Here is an 8,712-nt window from a genome sequence, read left to right as displayed (position 1 = left end):
CAAAGGGCATGGCAAAGTTACAAGGCATGTGTATATTGGAGAGTTAACCTTACCCAAAGCGAGGTCTGGTCTTTGTCCTTCACTCAAGGAAGCAATGGCTAAGCTCCTGGAATGTCTAGCCTGAGGAGTGTCCTTGTTTGCCTGGGGGCTGGCCACTGGACAGTCTAACAACGTGATTTATGACGGAGGCTCTTGGTGGAGGCATAGATATCAATTCTCCCTCTGGCATGACTGAAGACTAATGATCGGCCATGTGACTGTAGTATGTGATCAAGCCCTAAATGAATCTCTGGACACTAGGGCTTGAGTGAGCTTCCCTGGGTGGCAATATTCATTTGTCATACAACACGGCAGGGAGGAGGTAATGTTGTCCCTGACTCCTGGGGAGGGGATGTCTGGAGGCTCACATTGGGGCCCCTCTCGACTCTGTCCTATGCATCTCTTCCTTAGCTAATTTTAATCTGTATCCTCTCCCTGTAATAAAGCACATCTGTGAGTATAACAGTTGCCAGTGAGTTCTGTGGTCCTTCTAATGAATTACTAGAATTGAGGGTGGTTTTGGGACCCCCTTGGACTTGAATGTCTGTGAGAGGTGAGTGCAGCCGTCTTGTGTGGGCTGTTCTCTAACTTTGCGGTTGGCCTAAACTCTCACAGCATGGAAACAAGGAGTGATGAAAATGGAAGCTAAAAATGCAAACTGCCAAAATATCCCTTTCGAGTACACCTGTATCCATTTATTCATCTACTCAGCAAACATTTATTGAGCACCTACTATATGTCCAATGCTATTCTAGGGCCCAAGACTAAAAGAAGTAAATAAGACATAGCCTGAAAGTCTAGTGGAGGAATCAAAATATAAAAAAGTGAACAAATCTGTGAGATAGTGTCAGACTGTGAGCAGTACCATGGAGAAAAATAAAGCAAGTCAAGTTGGTGGTAGAGGTTAGCTCTTTTGTATGGGGTGGTTAAGAAAGACTCTTCTGGAAAAGTGTTGTTTGAATGGACTTGAGTGAAAGAGAAAATTGGGCTATAATTCAGGGCAAAAAGGTTCTAGAGGAATGAGCAAGATCAAAGACACAGGAGCAGCCTGTGCACAGGGCACTCCAGCATCCAGTAACCGTATGTAACACACGGAATTCATCCTCTGAAAGTTCCCTTCACATGGTCCCTGGGGACTGTGGTGTGCCTATGAGGAATGCAGGCGAGGGCTTCTCTCCAACATGCCTCAAGGTGAGTCTGAGGCCAATTTGCCCGTTCTCTGTTTTTGTGCAGCTTGCTTAGGTTGCACTGTTTCTTCTTCACAGCCAACATGAGAATCATTTCACCTACCTTTTTCCTCCCTCACAGAGGATGATCTGTTTCTCTAAATGCTTCTAGTTTCTCTTTGGGGTGGGGGGCGGTGGAGAAAAGTACAGGAACAAGAGTTATTTCTATTTATTTTATTCATCGAGAGAACAAATGAGCACATAACTGGAAAGTACAGGGTAACTACTGAGTAGCCCAAAGGGAAAAACCTAATGGGGAAATTTTTATTAAAAAACAGAATTTGCATAGCTACGCTCTGGGCTTCCCTCTCACACTCTCTGTGGTTCTCAAAGCCCCTGGGTGTGTGGGCGTGGATGCTGGGGGAAGCAGGAGTGGTAGAGGGCGCATGTGAAGATCCTATGGCTTTGAGGGGAGAGCTGTGGGAGTGGGAGACCAAGACTCTCGGCCAGCTAAGAGCTCTCCACGTAGGGCTGTTCTGGAGGCTGAGAGTCAGAAGGTGTTTACCACAAAGTTTGACTCTTGGCCAGAGCTCAACTGTTGGTAGCTACTGTGGTAGATTTGTTGTCAGAAGTAGTTAAAGTACATTCCTTTCTCTCAGAAACCCTTCTCTGAAAATAAATAAATAAATAAATAAATAAATAAATAAATAATCTTTTAAAAAACCCCTTCTCTGGAGAGGAGGCCCAAAAGGCTGCCTTGGAGCAAAGGGGAACCCCACCTTCTCCTTTCGTATGACTTCCTCATCTGTTAGGTCAGTCAAACCAAGAGAGCAGGGTAAAGAGATGGGTGGGTGCACAGCGCAGTAACCAGCAGTTTGCCTCCCATCAACCAGCAGCAGTCTCTAATGAAGCTGTTCCTAGTCAAGCACAAGCATTTTTTGCCTGTGTGACATGTTCAGCATTTGATAGGTGGGTGTCTAAAGACAGTGTCAAAATGTGTTCACTGGCCCCTCCTGCGTGACTTTTGCTTAAAGGGCATGCCTTACTCTCATTTCCTTTTTGTCCTCATCCAATCGTTGCCTTTCCTGAATTCACTAATTCCTCCTTGTTGAATTGCCCTCCACCTCTACATGCCACTCCCGTCACCCCAGCCTCAGACCTCCAGGAGAGAAGTGGTGCAGAATCGAGAGACAAAGCAAGGTCCTCTTCTTGAAATAATGTCTTCCCATGTACACTTCTTCAGAACAGTCTTCCTATGCACAACCTACATGCTGCTTGGTGAATGTGTAACATGTAGCATGTGCTCCATGCCCATGCCCCACATGCCCCTGTGCTGAGAGGGGTAGGTGAGGAGAACTACTGTCGTATCTGGTTATATTAGAAGAGCTCTGTCCTTCCCTGGCCTCCAAACTCTGACCTGGTTCTCAAATATCTGAGTTCCAAATGTCAGGACATGCTCTACTGGCATGCTCTCAGAAAGAACTAAAGCAACAAAGCCACAGACCTGCCATAAATAATAACAAGAAGGCAGGGCCTGAGAGTCGGCAGAGGTGGTGCTGGCACCGGCTAGCTTTGTTTTACACCCAAGGTTAATGAATGCCTGCCAATGGCAGTGAGAACGTGTAACCACAGTGTTTTCTAATGAGTTAGGGGTTTCCTCTTTTTAAAGTAACAGTGAAATACGTGAAGACGACAGCTAGTGGTTTCAGAAAGGCAATAAGCACTTCATTTGTATCAATTTTTCCCTTTCCAAGGCAAATGAAGAGCCACCTCACTGTAAACTATTCTCACTTGTGAAGGAAGAACCCAAGTTAGCATTCGGGGCTGTTGCTTCTCCACACCACCGCCACTTCAGATGCACGCTGCGAAGTTTCTCTCTCTCTCTCTCTCTCTCTCTCTTTCTTTTTTAAAGTGTAATGTGGCCAGTGAGAATGTTTTGTAAGGAATGGTCTTTTTAGAAATATGTCCGTCCCTCAGTATGAAGGACTGTATAGAAGATGATGAAGAATATGGTGTGAAAACATACTTAGATATTTCAGTAGGTTTAGAGGACGCTGCTATGCCCTGGCTGGTGTGGCTCAGTAGGTTGGGTGTCATACTACCAAGTAAAACGTCACCAGTTCAATTCCCAACCAGGGCATATGCCTGGGTTGCAGGCCTGGGTCCCTGTCTGGGAGGTATGGGAGAGGCAGCTGATTGATATTTCTCTCCATTTCCTTCCTCTTCCATTCCCCTCTCTCTAAATAAAATAAATAAAATTTTTTTTAAAAGAGGGAGTTGCTGTGATGTCACATTTTAAGGCAATTAAATAATAGATTGGATACTTTTATTTTCAGCAATATGGTTTTCTGTGTAATATAAAAACACACCTTTTGCAAATTCCTAGAAATAATAAATAAAGCCTAACTCATATCTGCCTGCACCTAGAGGACAGTAAGGGCAATCTGGAGGGTCAAAATAAAAAAAGAGCTCTGACCCTGCATGACCTGACCCTGGGGCTGCTGTGAGGGGCGGTGGGGGGTGGGACTGTGGAGGAGCAGCTGTGCAGGCTTGGGAATCCCCTGAAGAATGAAGGAGCCCTGGCTGGTGTGGCTCAGTGGATTGAGCTCGGGCCTGTGAACCAATGGGTTGCCAGTTCAATTCCCAGTCAGGGCACATGCCTGGATTATGGGCCAGATCCCCAGTAGGGGGCGTGTGAGAGGCAACCGCACACTGATGTTTCTCTACCTCTCTTTCTCCCTCCCTTCCCCTCTGTCTAAAAATAAATGAATGAAATCTTTAAAAAAAAGGTTTAAAAAATAAAAATAAAAAAGAATGAAGGAGCTTATTAAGTTCTAATGACCAGCAATGTAGGAGAATGGAAAGCTGGAACTGAGGCCTTCTACCCCAGGGTAAGGACAAACTAAAAACAATTGCTTGCTCACACAGTGAGATGACAAGGAAGCCTGTTTGTCCTCAAAAGAAAAAAAGAAGCTTTTCCTTAAAACTCATAACCATAGAGGTGCCCTCACATGGATATGATTAAATTTATATAACTAGAGTGATCACACCCTACCTACCAAGAGATTAATACAAAATGCTGTCACAGACTGGCAATACCGCTGGGGTACCTTGTTAAAACAAACCTAAAAACTCTCTGGGAAGCCACACCCCCTAGGATTCCACTATGTGAAGTCCCAACTAAAGTTTAATTTACAATAAAAAATTAGAAAACACAAAAAACAATCCACAGAAAGCAAGAGTCAGCAAATAAAACAAAAAAAAACCCAATATTAAAACTCCAAGAACTTTAGATAATATAATTATCAGGTAAATTATAAAATAAACATTTTTAAAGTTATAAAAGCCATAAAAGAATAAGGGACACAACAAAAGAATACGACACCATCAAAAAAAGAGACAAGACTGAGTTAAATAAGAAATCAAACATAACTTTAGAACTTAATGAAAATTATAATAGAAAACTTAACGTATTAAACTGAAGAGGACATATCACAGAGTAAATGACTAGTGAATGGAAAGACAGGTCTGAATACCATGCAGAGACCTGCACGGATAAATGAAGAGAGACGGCTTGGGAAGGAGGGGCTGACGGACAGGGGGTGTAGAATTGGAGGGTCCAACACATATCTATCAGGTGTGCCAGAAGGAAACAACAGAGAAAAATGGAGGTGAGGCCATATTTCAAGATAATAAATGAGAATTTTCCAGAAGTAATAAAAGATACAAACCTTAGCAAGTTAGTAACACTGAATTCTCTACTAGGCACAACACAATGTAGCTGAAACAACACCGAGTAGAAAGGCAAGAGCCTAGAAGCACTGCTACGTTGGAGACCTGTTGCCTGCAAAGGAACAAACATCAGATTGCGTAGAACCTTGCAAAGGCAACAACGGAAGCCAGGAGATAGTGGGTAATATATTAAAAGTCCTAAGAAAAAATAACCAACTTCCATTCTAACTGAACTATCACTTAAGAATATGGGCAAAACCAACATTCCCAGGCAAGTGAAAACGAAGAGCGTTGACCGCTTACAGATCTTTGTTGAAAGAATTAAACAAGAACGTATTTCAGAAGCATTTGACCCTAAAAAGAAGCAGTGAGATGTATGATATTAGATAGAGTTAAACAAATATTTTAATACATAAGAAAAGACTAATTGGGGAGTAAAAAAAAACAAGGTGTAATGAAGGCATTGGTCACAATAGTTTGTAAATAGGCAGGAGGTTAGCAGAGGTCCAGCGTTCAGGCATTTTGGGGAGAAAGGGGGCAATATTGCTTAACTTTAGACTATTAAATCAGCTATGCTTATTAAAAGATATGTAAAAGTAATCACTTAAGATAAGAAATTGTATGTATAATTTTTAAACCAGTAGAGAGGACATCGCTGTATAGAAAAAATTTGGTCCAATAGTAACTAAATTCAAGAAAGGAAAGAAGAATCAGAGAAAAATCAGGTTAAGTATAAAGCATGAAACAAGTGACTGAAAGAAATTCAAATATAGCAGGACTCAGAACAAGAGTAAAATTAAACTCTCAATTAGAAAGATTGTCAGTTGTATTGGATTAAAAAATCCAACTATAGCTTTAAAAAAGACATAGAACTTAAGGACAAAAAAAAGTGTTGAATAGAAAAGTGTAGAAAATACAAGCAAAATACTAGCCCCAGTGAAGTGGTGTGATTATAATTACAGTGGACAAGGTTGTCACTGAAGAAATTAAAAAGTCACTAAATAAAGACAAAAAGGAACAATTTACTCAGAAAACATAAGTCAAAGGTAGCTAAAACATAAATCAAGTTAAACGAGGCAAAAGTTGATAAAATTTCAAAGATGAATGGACAATTGCATAGTCATAGGAAGATTTTGACACCTCTCTTTCAGTAACTGACAGTTGAGAAAGCCTGACAGTTAATAAAGATGTAGACCTGAACGATACAATGAGCAAGCTTGGTCAAAGCGACACGTGGAGAAGGCACATTCCTTCCAGGACACATGACACTTTTACCCAGAGGTCACAGTAGGCCACAAAGCAGTTCGTGTTAAACAGCAATGAATCATACAGACCACATTCCTGAGAATACTCAATTGCTACACAACAAAAACAACAAGGAAAACCAAACCATATATTTGGATTCTTTTGAGGGGGAAACCCTCTGAATAATTTATGACTATAAAAGTGTCTTAATGGAGGGCCTAAAAGCAAATTGTTAACACTAATAAGAAAGGTCAGCGAGATCGCTGGCTACACAAAAGTAAATTTTTATTTACTGGCAATGAGCAACTAGAAAAATATGGTTTGGATAATATATAGTATTTATGAAAAGAGCAATAAAAATATAAAGGTACTAGGCATAAATCTACTAAAAGATGTAGAAAACATTTTTGTGTAAAATTTGAAAGATTCTTGAAGATCTAAATAAATGAAAAGATACCCTATATTGATGGATTTGTAGAATCAATTTCTAAAATGCTAAATTTCTGCCATTTATAAGTTGAATATGTTCCTATTAAAATTTAAATGGGGTTTTTGAGGTTCACAAGTTGATCCAAATATGTAGAAGGCAGAGAAAAGAACCAAGAACGCCAGAGCAGTTTTGAAGAGGAAGACCAACCTATGAGGCTCACTCACTCCACCACTGCAGCAAGACTCACCTATAGTTTAAGCAACAATAAAGTGTGATATTAGCTCAGGGTGAGACAGAACAGAGTTTAGAAAGAGGCCCACATACATATGGACATTTGTATATAGCAGAGATGCTATTTCAAATCAGTGGGGAAATAAGAACTTTTAGCAAACTGTATTGGAACAATTGCTTATCTGTATGGAAAAAATAAGTTAGATTTCCTACATCAAACTATATTTAATGGATTAAAGACTTACCATATAACAAAGTATGACTTAAAAAGTTTTGGAAGAAAATTAAGCAGAATGTTTTTGTGATCCCAGGGTAGGAAAAGATTTCTTAAACACCACACCAGAAGCACAAATCATAAATAAATAAATAAATGTCAATAAATGTGACATTATAATAGTTTTAAAAAACCCTTTGGACATTAAAGATACTATAAACAAAGTGAAACACAAACCTTAGACGTGGAGAAGACATGTGGCATGCACACAGCCAAGAAAGGATTTGGTTCAGAATTTATAAACAGCTTCAGTGTAAAAGGCCAAATGGTAAGAACGGGGAATCCTCAAAAGGACACCAACAGCCTCAAAACATAAAAGAAACCTAAGAGAAAACATGTTCCTCCCTCCTGGTAATCGACGTAACGTAAACGAAACAAAGAGGAACTGGTATTTCACAGTCATTACACTGGCAAAAGTGAAAAAAAATCTGCGGGGGCCAAGCTCTGCTGAGGGGAGGGTAAACAGACAGTCGTTTGAAGGACAGGATGGCAACATCTAGTAACACGCCCAGATTGCGGGGCCAGAGGGTTTGAACACCGCCCCCCCAACCCCGCTTCACACAGCAGTGTTTATGACAATGAAAAGTGGGAAGAAAGCTTAAACGCCCAGGTATGGGATCTAGCAAGGAACGGTTGTTTTATTACATACAGATGTGTTTGACTCTTTTATTTTCTATGCTTATTTTTGTCTGCCTAAAAATTAGCCCTGTGAGGGTTATGGAGAAAAAGCACTTACACAGAGCCGGTGTGACTGTCAATTGGTATAACTACTTTCAAGGCTAAGCGATAATTTGACTGTAGCGTCATTCTTTTTAACTGCTTGAACGGACTAAGGTGGAAGTTTGGTTAACAATTACTTTGACAAGAGTGCTGGGAAACAGACACATACATTGCAGGTGGGAATACAGTTGGAGCAGACCTCAGCGGAGGTAATTTTGGCATTAACAAAATTGTAAAATCCCTCTGACCTAGCACAATTTTCCTCTAGGAACTTACTTTGAGAAAATGATTAACCCCTATGAGACCAAAGGTTTCTTTACACGAAAGTTCATCTTAGTAACCGCAGCATTGTTGGTAATATTAATAATTAAACAAACAACCTAACACTAACACTATCTACACTAGTAACACTAGGTTAATAATGTCTAATACTGATCAATTCTAACTTATGGTACAACTGTAGGATGGACTATTATGCAGCCATCAGAATGATGCTGTTGAAACTGTTTAATGGTGTAGAAACACTTGCAAAATATTTAGCTAAAATCAAGTACGTTATAAAAGTTTGTAAAACAGACGATTAAAAATAGCTATCTTTTATTCATTGAGGCAAAGACACCAAATGTTACCAACAGTTACTTCCGGATAGATTATACGTGATTTCTATTTTCTTCTAGATTTTCTTCTTGTCTTTTCCCCAAATTCCCTATGCGTAATTCTTATTTTAATAGGAGTCTCCCTTGTTGAAATACTGTAATTTAAACAGGCTGAATGATACCGACTGAGAACCAAGCCAGAGGGCTGGGAGCCAAGAACTACAGACTCGCCTGGTTCCTTGGCCAGTCTAGTGAGTTTTTGAATATCACAGAATCTAC

Source organism: Desmodus rotundus, chromosome 3 (assembly GCF_022682495.2).
Source record: "Desmodus rotundus isolate HL8 chromosome 3, HLdesRot8A.1, whole genome shotgun sequence".
Taxonomy (NCBI): domain Eukaryota; kingdom Metazoa; phylum Chordata; class Mammalia; order Chiroptera; family Phyllostomidae; genus Desmodus; species Desmodus rotundus.
The sequence above is the reverse complement of the archived record's forward strand: the minus strand, read 5'-3'. Positions refer to the sequence as shown.